This window comes from Acipenser ruthenus, chromosome 3 (assembly GCF_902713425.1).
Source record: "Acipenser ruthenus chromosome 3, fAciRut3.2 maternal haplotype, whole genome shotgun sequence".
Lineage (NCBI taxonomy): Eukaryota > Metazoa > Chordata > Actinopteri > Acipenseriformes > Acipenseridae > Acipenser > Acipenser ruthenus.
The window spans coordinates 17,910,182-17,925,007 of NC_081191.1; positions in this window are offsets into that span (position 1 = coordinate 17,910,182).

Genomic DNA, 14,826 nt, shown 5'->3' on the forward strand with positions numbered 1-14,826 from the left:
AAGCAAGTGTTTAGGTTGTTTTATCTGTGTTTTAGGGTTGAAACGTTACGGACGTAACCCTGGTTCCCTAAAAGAGAACACAACCACCAACAATACTTTTGGGATATGCCTGCCACAGGTCAGGTATTCACTGAGCATTTTATATTAGAGCTGCCAATAGGCCCCTCCGGGGAGTGACGTCCTACTTTTGGGAAAAGTATACAAAAGCCATCGCAAAGGAGCGTGAGCGAAGACAGCAGGCGACTCAAGACTGCAAATCCATAGTTAGCAGTGCGAGTGTGCAACCTAGAGGGATCTACCACATTAAGTCTAATTGCAAGGGAACTCCAGAAAACTTGAGTGAGAGCTTTCATACAGGTCTCAATCACAGCAACTGGTTTGGTTAGTACCTTACCGCAGTGAGAAGCAAAAGATGAAGTGAGCTCGTGGAGTGACTATTTGTTCTCTCAGAGGGCGGGATCTAGGACTTCATTCCCAGGAGGGGCCTATCGGCAGCTCTGATATAAAATCATCAGTGAATACCTGACCTATGACGTGGTCGTCTTCAAATTGAAATGGAACCTAAAACCAGGAATCCTTTTTTAAACTTAGACATATTGGCTGACAAAACACAGTTTAAACTTTCTTGGATATTGCTTTACTTTCAGGGAAATGCATGGGACTAACTTAATATGCCTTATGTGTCATTTTCAATTATAAGCAAACATAATTTCTATACAACACTGGCCTCAATTTAACCTGTAGCAAGGTTTTAAAAGCCTAACCCATGGGACATAAGGACCTCTCCTCCCATACATTCATACACAGCTTATTATCGACCTTCATTCATGGAATGACCAATAGGCAGCTGGAAAAGGTGGCTTTACTACAGCAGGCCATCTGTCTCCAAACAGCCAGCTATTGTGTACACTTTGCAGTTACAGGTCCTTGAATTCATTATAATTGTTTACAAACAGAAACATGTATAAATAACAATGTATTATTACAAGCAGCAAATATGAGCACAAACACATGAATGTAAATAAAAAACAAAACATAGTGTTACTGAAATAAATGTTCCGTTTTTAGTTTTATGCTTCCTTTAGTGGGCCAAATTCCACTAAATGCTTTGGTAACTTTTTCTTGCAATGCACTGAAGAACTGTGGAGATATATTTACTTAGATTTAATTAACACGCATCCAATGAAAAGGAAATGTGTGGATAGGGAGAGAGGGGCAATCAGGGGCAAGCAGCATGCAAGTAAGACTACCTATCTGTGGGAGCATTTAAAAGTTCCCAGTGCCCAGTGCTATTAAATCAAACCGTCTTTAAGCCCTGCCGTGCATTAGGACAAGCTAACATGCAATCAGATCTTATGACCTCAATGCTGGTGACAAAGCATCGTTGCTGATGGATTTACTGGAAAGTACATCAGTGCAGCTGCAGGAACTACTTCCTAATACCCACCTAGCAAATGCATGCTACTCACAACACACTGAGATATGCATGAACACATGAACAATATTTCTTATTGCTAAGTTTGAAGTAAATAATGTAGCACTACATTAATAGAGCATTAGCTCACTAACTGAACTTTATCTATTAGCTAATATACATTCTATATTTATTATTAGTACAAAGAATTTAGAGTCATTAGAATGATTGTAATACTGTAAAGTAATTGCCCATTTCCTTATAAAATGAGGTTCCCTCTTAGAATAATAATACATTTATATACAATTACCCATTTATACAGTTGGGTTTTTACTGGAGCAATCTAGGTAAAGTGTCCCTCATCTGGGATTGATCCCACAACCCTCCGGTCAAGCGTCCAGAGTCCTAACCACTACTCCACACTGCTGCCCAAAACAATTACATCAGGAATTTAAATAGTGACTTTCATGCAGTTGCAGCTCAAAGCGATTCACAAAATTTAAAAACACCAATAATAATAACAGACACCCTGGACATTGTAGCCAAGCTACTGCCTTTCATTAAAGGACAAAACTATCAACACCTACTTTTTAAAATGTAAATTATGCTAGGATAATAATAGTATACATGATTTAAACATGTTATTGTTTTGGTGGAAAGACCACATGTATCACAAAATGTACAATGCATTTACCCCATCAATTTGTATCATTTTTATGAAAGAAAAAACAAACTGCTAATTTTACAGAACTAGCAATAAATATAAATGAACCTACTGATTATTTATTTGAAGCTTTTCAATGTTTTGTTTTATTAAAAAAAAATCTGGCAAATGTGTTTGGGAATATGGCCCAACATGCCTAAAAATTGGTCTCATTTACTTAACTAGTTTTGCTAATGTAAAATGAGCAATCCACATAACAGTTCAATTGTAATGCAGTACAAAGCACAGTTGGGTGACTACATCACCCTAACCAGCCAGTCATTAAGGGCTTACAGTAAGCAACACATATTATTTTTCGAACCAGACTTAAATTTTTGCCTGGAGTAATAGGAATAGATTTATTACAACTTAAAGAACTGTAAAATACTGCGCTTTTGAATCACTCAAAGCTGTAATTATAGGTTCATTATCAAACTGCAATTATATTCTCTCATCTTGAAGTATAACATTGGTAAATGTATTTTCTTTCCCTAGAAGAGACTACTTGTTTACCAAAATATTCTAAAAAGAATGTAAGTGCAAAACAGACAGATGGGTGACCGTATGGATCTATTAATGCTGCCAAATGCTTAATCACATTCCTGGTCACTGGCTGAATGATGGATGACAACAAAGTATACAGAGCCTCAAAAGAAACTTATCACTATTATAACACATTTATTTTTGAAAAAAATAAGGTATATAAATGATGGACATTGACGAATTGTTTTTGGTTTCTTTTTAATCACTTGATCATTCATCCTTGACCATGACACGCTTGAGTGACCATGACTGAAGCATATGCACTTAATCACCTAATTAGTGAGACAGCTGACTGGACACTGGATATGGAGTGATTTCAGCTGTTGAATTGCAAACTGGAATAAAAGCAATAAAGAAAATCACAGAAAAAAAAACAAACAATATGCCACATCTGTCAAGAGAGCACCGCCTTCGTGCAATCGGCATGTTGGAGGCTGGACTAGGGCAGCGTACTGTGGCTCGCCGTCTTGGGTGCTCACAGCCAGCAATTTCAAACCTGGCGAGACGGTATAACCAGACACACTCTATCAATGACAGGCCAAGAGTCACAACACCTGCCCAAGATAAATGTCATTTTTTGATCACATCTAGAGAATTTTATCCAAATATAAGTGATACGTTCCTTTTGATGCTCAAATATAAGTGATAAGTTTCTTTTGATGCTCAGTATATGAACAGCAGTGTTTAATGAACTGTTCTTTGATTCAATTTGTCTTTTACCATTATTATTGCACTTACATGTGCATGCACAAGGGGCCCATCTTTTGAATAAAAGGTATGCATATGGAACAAATATCTGAATTTACAGCTCATAGCATCTGAGCATAAAGATTTTGAAGGGCTACAGCTGAGAATGCAAATGTTCATTGTATTGCGTTGGCTATCTGTCGACAAATATGTGCTAGTGGGTAGTTAGTTAACTTGCACAAGGTCATATGTTAATTAGGTCATTCCTTTAAATCTCTGCTGGCTTGAGCGATGGTACAGACCCTACTGAGGGGCCAAAATCAGAAAAGGGCGCTAAATCATTTCTCAACCACTTCTCATCAACTTTCCACCGGGCGCAAACCATTGCAGAAAAGGCTCCTGTTTTTATTTTATGTAAAGTTATATTTTGTTTTATTCTACACCTTGCAATACCAGTGTGTATCTCTTTTCTTATATTCCTTCATTTATACAGCAAGATTGTCCTGAAACAAATCTACCTAATCAACTGTAGGAACCGGATTACAACAAACCAACCATTTTAAAGGGAAGGACTTTTGATTAGTCATTTATATAAAAGTAGATTATATTAAAAATTCATCCAAGCAAAATGTATTTGTATACAAAATACATAATAACATGTCTATTAATATTCAACTATATATTAGTTGAATATTTTAATCCATATGAAGAGTTCGAGTTACTTTTTTATGTTAAGGTTCATTGCTATAATGTTTAAATAAATAACCCATGTGGGCCCAAAAAATATGTTGCTCTATGAGGTACATCATTTATTACACCATTTTGTGTACTCCTCAATGAATACACAAGTGCAAGTCCCATCTATGTTTTAAAATTGCACTGTTTTCAAAAAAGCTTTTTCACAGTTTCAGAACCAACAAGCATTCCCATTCAGATGCTGTGTGACACACATTTGAAGTTGAATATAAACTAAAAAGAAACAAAACAATGTACAGTATGTGACACCCATAGTCAAATAAACATTACTAGCTCCAGTTTGTGCAAATAAAATGTCAGGATTGCTTATGCAGGACACAAAAGACAAGGTGCCTTCAAATTAAAATTGCCCAAATGTACAACGAAAATGCCTTCCAGCAGCAGTATGAGGCGAATCAGATTCAGTACTGCTATAAATAGGTGTAAAAAATAAAATGCAACTTATTTAAGTACATGTTGCATAAAAAGCATGACCTTTAAAATAATTGCAGCTAACAGAATAATTCCATAAATCTGACCTGTTTTGTATTACAGCTCTGGCCAAAAGCTTTGCATCACCCTATAGATTAACACATTTTACTTCATAAAGTCAAATGAAACCTACTGAATATTGTTACTTGCTGAAATACATGCATACTCGTTTTAAAACACGGTTCTACTTTAGGTGAAAGAACATTCTCAGTATCTAAGCCGTATTCACAGGATCTATTGCTCAATATCAGTGTCAGTCAAAAGAAGCAGCAGCTGATTGGTCATTTTCCCACGCCTTCAATTAACCAATCAAGTGCAACAAGCATGGTAAACAGAGACTTCTTTAACCAAGTGTAGTACCAGATACCATGTTTTCAAATAAAAATCCATTGAGACCTTATAACGAATGGAAGTGCACAACAAGTTGGGTGTGTGGAATTCTGTTGAGAGCTACAATCACGTGCGAATAATAATTCCTTCAATTGTCCACGTCATGGACATCCATTCAATATAGGTCTCAAATGTGTAGTTTTGAAATACATAATTACATTGTATATTATCATAAGAAAATATATATTTGGTACATAAAAAAATTAAAAAATAAAACTTTCCAGGCAGGTAGTCATAAGTTTAACTTCACCTCTGTTTCATATGTCAAATCCTGGGGTCACACTAGACAGAAACAACCAAAAAAGCATGCCACTGTCTGCGTCTGGAAAGCTATCCACCCCTTCAATACCTAAAGCTGAGTCCACACCGGAGAGATCAGTTGCCCAACTTATTTGCATGCAACGAGTCGCTTATATGTGGACGTCCCTGCAACCAGTTGCTTGAAGTAGAGCTGGGCTCAACTTTCCAAACAACCTCCTCAGCAACTTCTGGACATAGGCGATCACGTGGCAATTCGCGAACTCTGATTGGTTCTTATAATGCTGACAGCACGGCTTGCATATCCTGTCATAAAGAAGCACTGATTTTTAAAATGTCGGCGGTAAAATTAAACGGTTTCGTCCAGCTTTTATGTGGCTTTGCTTTTTCTTTAGGGAATGTGGCATTTAAAATAACAACAATTGAAAAAATAATAACAGCCAACTTTTCCTTTTTAATTACTGGACACATTAAAAAAAGTAAGAAAAGTTTGGTGCACACCCCAAGTGCACTCCTAGTTGTCATTGTTATACTGGCCTCATTATAGACATTCTAAATTGCTCAGAAACAGACCTACAGTCAAAAACATTAACATAAGTGATATGATGGATTGCATTTCCTAGTTCATATCACTCCACAAGTATGCCAAGTTTATTATTATTATTATTATTATTATTATTATTATTATTATTAAGACTTTATTTTTGCATGTAAACCATGCCAAAGTGTTTATGGGGTGTATTTTAAAGATCTAAACAGTGGTGGGTCTATATACCAGCACACTGTAACTCAAAATACCAGTACATTGAACTGGTTTAGTTAAGACCTACTTGCCAGTGAAATGAGGTTTGTGAAAAATCAGGTTAAGGTCTCCACACACCAGTGATGCGATTTTTTAAATTGGCGACGAGATACTTTCGCAACCACTTGACCATACACACAAGAAGCGACACAGAGACGATGCAACATCTGTATCTTTATAATTGTGATGACCTTTGTCATAAAGGTCTGGGTTCAACGGCAAATACCCAAACCGTAAAAAATAGTATTCAATCCTATTTATTTGGCGTCGCTCCAGTGCCGTCCTGGTGCCACTCCAGTGCCTGTCGCGTGAAAGATACTTATCAAAAGTATAAGTTCTATTCATTTTGTCGCAACCGCTGTACAGTTTCACTTGCCGCATCGCGTCTGGTGGGTAGCAGCCTTTATACATTTTAGCGCGGCAGTACAATTTGGTGGTCATTCCCAGTTTTTTTTTTCTTTCGTTACTTACAGGAGAAGAAGTCACTGTTAACTCCTGGCCACACCCCTGATTGCTATAGTATTAAAACAAAGAGGTCAACATTTTTATATACATTGAAAATGTGTTAACAAAAATGTTGCACATTGGCGGCATTCACTCTAAAAGTGTGTATCGCTATTCTTATTTGGATATATAATCTATATAAAGAAACTGTATATAGTACAGTATAATGGGCACTTTGTAAATTTTTTACTGCAACCTTTAGTAATGTATTCACTATTTACTGCAGTAAATGATGTGTTTACTGCAGTATTCCTTATAAAAGTTTACAAAGGTAAATTTGCACGGACATATCTGCATATTTCCCATGCTTTTCCCATTGTTATACTATGCATTTACAACAGCTGTTTATACTAAGCTTTACCACACCTCTTTGTGCTTTGCAATGTTTACCTTTACCATGCTCTTACTGTGCTTTATTACACTTTGCTATGCTTTTATTAAGAGATATCTCACAAAACATATCCCATAGGAAGTCTGACAGGAATGGGATACTTGCTGTTCTATGAGTTCTAACAGAAATGTAAATACTGCAATTTACTTTGTTATACAATGCAGTAAATTGATTTATCTCTTAGCTATACTCAAAACAGAAACAAACAAAACAAATACTGTAACATGATGTGTGCTGGTATCTTTGATTTTGTACAAAACATATACCGGAAATTCCCAGCTTGGTTATCCCCTACGAGTCACTTCTTCCAGAAAAGATTATTTGCGTTTCTGTAATTAAAAAATACTTTCTGTTTTGTTAACAGCGTACTTTTCAAGCTTAACAAGCAAAGTTCCTTTAATCATTGCTTTAGTCCCAAATGAAGTAGATGTGTCTATAATATGCTGCAACAGGGCTCCTTAGACAAAACATTGTCGTTATCCACGTGACTTCTTTCCAGCTTTCAATGTTTCCATTAAATGCTACCCTATTCCCTGTTATTAAGATTATTTTCTGTCACTTACCTTCCTGCAACATTAACCATGGATGTGCAACTTTGTCAAATGCTGTTATAAAAATTACAGCTTTCCAATAGGAAAGCTTCATTCTTCAAATTAATTAAGCATGACCTTCCTTTCCTAAATTTACCCACAGAGTCCTTCATCATGCTCTGCCTATCAAATGATTGAACCATCTCTGTTGTTTTCTAGACTTTATTAAGCATCAGTAGTATAGTATATGGCGACACTACTCATCAAATTGTATTTTGACAGGTTATCATTTTTGACAGGTCATGATGGCAACTGTGGAAGAGGTAAGGTATTTCCCATGGTGTATCCTAGAATCCCTCTGTCATATCCCAGAATCCAATGACGTTTGGGGAAGGAGGATTCTGGGATACACCATGGGATATACAGTACCTTACCTCTTACACACCTGTCAATCATGACCTGTCAAAATACAGTTTGATGAGTAGTGTTGCCATATACTACTAGCACCTCCTTGAGGGGAGCATATATGTAAATGTCAATCTACCAACGCCACCACCGCCACTACTTCAGCTGCTAATATCTCAAAATGTTAAGATGCCATATTGATGTCATGTCACTTGATATTCGCCATCAACGTTGCCATGGCCACAGTCTTGGGTATACAGCCAGTGCATTGCCTTGTAATATTATTTGGTACACAGCTGTATTCTATGGTTTTATCAGTTAAGTTTCATTACTGGAGTTGTCCAGTAAAAATAAACTGCTTTAGTGACACATTGTTTTATCCTCTGGCCATATCAATGATACTGAACACATGCTTTGAGATACTCTATTTGTTCTAAATGGTAGTGATACTGAATACAGCCAAGTTTCTGTCAATAAAAATATGACAACAACTCTTGAAACTTCATATTTTAATTATTTAAATCTTGTTGGTATTTAAATCTGCTGCTGTTTAGATCAACTGTGTCTAGTAGGTATACAGATTTATAAAAAGGACGTGGATAAATTAAATGGCATGATTGGCTGAACAAGATCACATGACCATGCAGTAAAAATGGTCTTACTGCACAGCTATGGGCTCATCATCTCTGAAGATCAAAGCGCGTCTGGGTCAACACACTTCAGACTTTGATTGACCATTGGCCAACAGAATCAGGTGATGTGTTTGAGAAGCAACAGAGAACCAATCACGTGCAACGTTTGAACGTTATTTGATCCTGTGTTTAGACGTATATCCTTCATCCTAGGATACAGTGTAGAGCAGCTTTTTACAATGTCGGAGTCAAAATAAAACAGCATTTTAATCAAATCCTGGTTTTTCAGTAAAATTCAGAATAAACCAGAAATGCGAAACACTATAGATATTGCATTGATTACAGTAGTGTTAGACAAACAATAAGGCTGTGAACATACACATTGGAATGTTCTGTAAGCTATACTATGGTACTGTAAAGGAATCAACTTGCAGAGCATACAGCCTCAAGTTCAAAATTATCAAGATTGTGTCATACACCGTACAGACTAGCTGAGAAGAGTAATTGCATGCGTCGGTGCCACCCATGGAAGCCCTATTTGACAGATTTTGAGATCTTGAGAATAAAGTCGAAGACCAAGATTGCAAAAAGATATCCTGCACAAATTTCCGAAGCACTTGCCAACAACACTAAATTAAGAGCAGGGGCTTGGGGAGTCACTTGTTTCACACAGACTTGCACTCCATTAATCTCAGATGCCATAACAGCAGACCTGTCATAGCATTGCACAATTCATTTGCTGGAACAGTCAAAATCCTTCAGTAAACTAAGAGCTAAATCTGCATTGTCAGGTGTATGTTTATTTTCTGTCAGATCAGCACATTTCAGAAAGCGTTCTTTCAAGCCTCTCGGTCACATATCAAAATGCACAAACACACATAACTGAGCTTTGCTGGCAACAACGTACACCATTACCTTGGTTATATCCCGTGCCTACTCACTGACAATTAATAACAACCATTGGTAAATATCTATTGGTTGATGCACTGATGAACCTTCTCTCAGACAAGAACATACCTTTCTCAACAGCTCTTGGTCCGTTTAACGCTGAAGGGTCTTTGACCATGGCCGGCTGAGCCACAGCGTTCCCTCCCCCAAAAATATTGTTTATTTATTATTATTATTATTATTATTATTAGTTTATTTAGCAGACACCTTTATCCAAGGCAACTTACAGAGACTCTGGTGTGTGAACTATGTATCAGCTGCAGAGTCACTTACAATTACGTCTCACCCGAAAGATGGAGCACAAGGAGGTTAAGTGACTTGCTCAGGGTCACACAATGAGTCAGTGACTGAGGTGGGATTTGAATCAGGGACCTCCTGATTACAAGTCCTTTTCTTTAACCACTGGACCACACTGCCTCATAAGGGGGGTGGCTGTCAGAGGCCTTGTTTGCATTACACAAAGGGGTGAGGTATGTGAGTGGGATTCGCCCCAGTATAATACAGTGTGTGTCAGTATAACAGCTCTGTACCTTTTTTTCTAGTTTTGTTTTGTGCAGTGTTTTGTTTAGCATTTTGTTGTGTATATTGGTGTTGCTCTGTATTGTGTAACTGCCTGTGTGTTGCTAACGTTGCTGATAGAACCACAGCTCATCTGAAGAAGCAATGCCACCCTGAGTCATACCATTGCTAGTAGCTCGGGGATAGCACATGCTATTGCAGACAATTCCTGCAACTGCATTTTCTGCACTGTAAATAAATAAAATCTGGGTGCCTGTGCTGGCGTTTGAAAACTCTACCAGCAGATATGACTACCCACAACCCTTTTACAGAGAACCTCTTGCCCACTCAGTGCTCACAAGAAAACAGTTTTATACCACCATGTGATCAAATGCATATTAACTCATAAAAGTTAGCTCACCAAGATGCACCTTGTTAGGGAGATCGTGATTAAGGTAAATGTGGAAGATCACAGGCTTGGAAGGAACATTCCTCATGTTCTAATAACCATGATCTTTCATTCTTTATGCAGCTATTGATTATGAATAAGTCATGACTGAGTGCAGCATGTCATGCAAAAAAGAAATGATGGAGACAGCTGTCAATAGCCATCTCTTCAGTTAGCATATTTATTTTTATAGAAACAGGCTTCAATATAAGTTAATACATTGGCTGTATGGTGTCTCGTATTGCTATATGTCACCTTGTGCATTTTGGACGAGAGGAACATGAAGCAAAGTTGAGCAGTTCTGGTTGCTCAATCTGTGCAAAAAGATTTCTGTTCTTATAAGAAAGACCCTACACACAACATTGTAGCTTATTATAAAACATTAAAAAGAAGTTTGTTCTAGAACTTATGATCTATTAATTGGATTATATATTATATATATATATATATATAGCAACAGACTTCACCTCTCACGGTTCGTTGCCCCTTTAAAAATAGACCCAATACACAGAAATGGATTTTGACAGCGCGGTTGCGCTAGTTTTTTAATAAACACAAAAATAAAACAAATACACAAAATAAACACCTAGCTCTGTACGAGCACTAACTAACACACGGGAACACCCTTCCTAACATGGGACAGCTAAGCTGTTTTCCCGACTTTTCAAAAATCACAAACTTAAACACCCAGATTTGACACCGCACTTACTTTTCTTCTCTGGCTACTCGGAGACAGCGCACCTCTTCTGCCTCCTTCTACTCAGCAGCCTAGAGCAACCTGACTGCTCTCCTTATAAACCCTGCACCTGGCTCTAATTTACAATCAAAGCCAGGTGCAGGTGATAATTAACAATAAAACAATTAACAGAACAACAATTAAACAATAAGCAAATTAACCAAAATGTGCATACGCACATGTTTTCTGCAGGGAGGATATTAACCCCCTCCCTGCTGTGTTACAATATATATATATATATATATATATATATATATATATATATATATATATATATATATATACCAGACCCTTGATGACAATTGGTTGATTTCTCATACAGGCTTTATAATATGAAATGTAAATCAGATACAAACAATGCAGAAAAACATAACGTAAGTGTATGTTGCGATTTTCTTGTCATGTGGTGTGAAGAATTTGGGAGATGTAATCTTCATTAAATTGAACAGGTATTTCCCCCCCAAAATAATGAAGATTAGAAAACATCTTGTTGCAACTAATAAAAATAAAGTCCTGGTTTATTACAGGCACTTGCAATACATACATTTTCACAAGAATATACAGAGATGCAGTAATACTTTTGTAATTAAAACAAAAATAGATTAAAACTAATTATCATCCTATGAACCCATGCTTCATCCGTAGACACTCTCGCACTCGAAGACACACGCGCCAATTAAAGAGTTCATCACACTGGTGAATTAATGGTTATTCATGTATACATGTTTTTATATTTTCTGCACCCTCATCCCTCCCCAATTTGAGTGGATAATTGAGCCCCACTTTATGCTTTTGTTATCTTTACAGGAAATAACAGTTGCAGTATACTAAAGCCTATGCTCAGAACAGCAAGCCAGGAGCCATAGTGTTTCAGATTGTATTTACATTTAATGTATTTTGGTTGTAAAATAGTTAAACATTGATAAAACAAGATATAACCCACAAAGATGAATTTGCAACAATATGTAAAGTATTATAATGGAAAAAGTGTTTCTGATTTCAGTGCTTTTACAGCTTATAGAACGACACAGATATATTTTTTTAAGAGGAAAGGGGTCACTGTATTTTAAGGGGCACATTGTATTAACTGTTAACAACAGGTTTAATAACATATAAACAAAATGTGGAGTGTAGTCACCCCTTCAAAAGCTCTAACTATCTGATTGTACAGACCAGAAAACCCTAATAATAAATATACAAGTAAAGTGCTTGTAATATTTGAATTCATATTTAATGCAGTTTTTAATTGGATAGATGCCCATTATTTTTCAATACAGATAGGGCAGTCAGGCACGTAAAGCTCTTGATTAACTACAGCAATAAATCTGCTTTCTAAAATGAAAAGCAAACTTCATGTTACCAGTATGCATGATTGTTTTCCTCACTTTACTGGCTTTGCATTATTGAAAGCATTATTTGAGTCTGTGATATTATTTCGACTCTGTTGTTCCCATTCCCATTTCAACAGCTAGCTATTATGGTACTTTCGAACAACACTATTGAAAATGTAAAAAGAGAAAGAATAATAAGATCACAAATGGAAATTCTTGCGTAGTCCTTTTTGGTATAGGCGGGGTAGATGGTCATAGTATGCTGAGCTAACAAGGATATAGTGTGTCCAGTTAGTCACAGCAGCATGGCTGCATGCACAGCAAAGACGTACTGTATATATGACACTTACTGTACCCATTCCCTGCAAGGACCCCAGTTTCTCTATTGTGCTATTATACGGTCTCTTAAAGTAGATGGTCAGATCTCTTTGGTAAGCAGAATTTGCACCCTGGTTCTTTGAACTTAGCCATACTCAATATTTGGGGTTTGGGGTTAAAAAAGGAGGGCATATTATCGTCTCCACCTTGAGTAAGAACAGTTGAATGCAAACATGTCTTGGTATCCCAGTACTACATCATTTCAATGAAAAGCAGTCTCATAAAAACACCCCAATGTTATGACAAATGCATTGCCTGTTAAATTCCATGATTGTTTTTCTTTTTGAATTGTATTGAATCAAGTTTACTAGTGTACCCACTTTGTTTGCTATAACCAGGGAAAAGTCTATGGAGTCTATGGAATATCAAAATAGGGCTTCGTTTTTAAATGTTAGTTTCCTTTTTAGATTTCAATGTAGGTGTATATTGTTAAATTAAATATTAAATAGGCTGCAAAATAAATACATGTAAAGCCCCACCACCCAGGTTTTTATATAGTATGAATCAACATACTCAAAAATACCTGCATTCCAAAATATCTTGCTCGTGAACAATTGTAGCAATTACTTGCGCTTATCTGGACTATTTGCTTGTTTTTTGTATTATGATTAATAAAGTAATTGTGAACCAGGCCATGCATGTTGGGAATACATAACATTTACACTGAAAGCACAATTGATACTCAATAATTAATGTGAGGCGATTGGAATACTGTTCTGTTGTCAAATATAGTTACAATAATTGAATGTTAAACATATGGGAAAAGCATGGTGAACAGTAAACAATATTGTGAAATTTTACATTGGTAATCTTTTATAGGGAAAAATAGCCCCTTCTTTCATTATCCAAGTACAGTAGCACAGCCGCACATTATTCTAGGAAATACCTTCTGATTTGATGTTACTAACTTTTACAGCTTTTATCATTAATACAAGTGGTATACTATAACTAGGATTGCTGACGGCAGGCTATGACGCGTGACTTTTGGAGTCCATCACCATTATCATTAGATCCATGTTGCAGGGCTGAGGCCTGCCCCTGTAAATTATGTTTTTTGTTTGATTAGAAATAACGTTGATGGGGTTAGTAACTAAAACATGTGTGAAATTTGTATAATTTGAAAGTGTTGGATATGGCAGGGCTGGGAGGTGAGACTTCCTTCCCCACCTAATTGAAAGGAATGTGCAGCAGGTGGCCAGGTGTCAGATGAAAAATTTATACTGAACTAACTCTTGTCACCTGCATTTAAAAAGGGGCTGGAAAGGCAGTCCTTTGTTCTATGCTATTCCATGCTTTGTTACCAGTGGAAAAGACTCATGACTGCGTGTGTAACCAGGTGAGTGAACCAAACCTGAAGAACGACTGCGTGTGTAACCAGGTGAGTGAACCAAACCTGAAGAACGACTGCGTGTGTAACCAGGTGAGTGAACCAAACCTGAAGAACGACTGCGTGTGTAACCAGGTGAGTGAACCAAACCTGAAGAACGACTGCGTGTGTAACCAGGTGAGTGAACCAAACCTGAAGAACGACTGCGTGTGTAACCAGGATTCTTTGTTCTACAGATTATAACCGTGTGTTGAACCGGGATAGTTACAACTGTATGGTAGGGATTCATTTAGAGGACTTTGATCCCACCAATTTAGTTCATTTCATGAGGAAGAAGGTTCCTGGTGTGGTACTTCCCTGTATAGCAGGAGTAGCGCATGGCCTGAGCTTTAACACCTTATATTTTCTTTTTTTTGTACAGTGTTTGTTTTTGCCTTTTTGTATATATTCATGTGCCGTTTTGCATATATCTCCCCGCTCTAGGGTTACCATTGCTGGTACCCTAGTGGCGGCAACCAACCACTGCAGCTGCCTGTATTAATAAAACCTGGATGCCTGAGCAGAGTTTCAAGCTCAAACCCTCTGTCTTTCTCGTCTCACAGCGGATACCCACACTGTAACAGTACACCCGTTACAATCCATTGCTGACTCAGCTTATTGTAGTACCAACAATG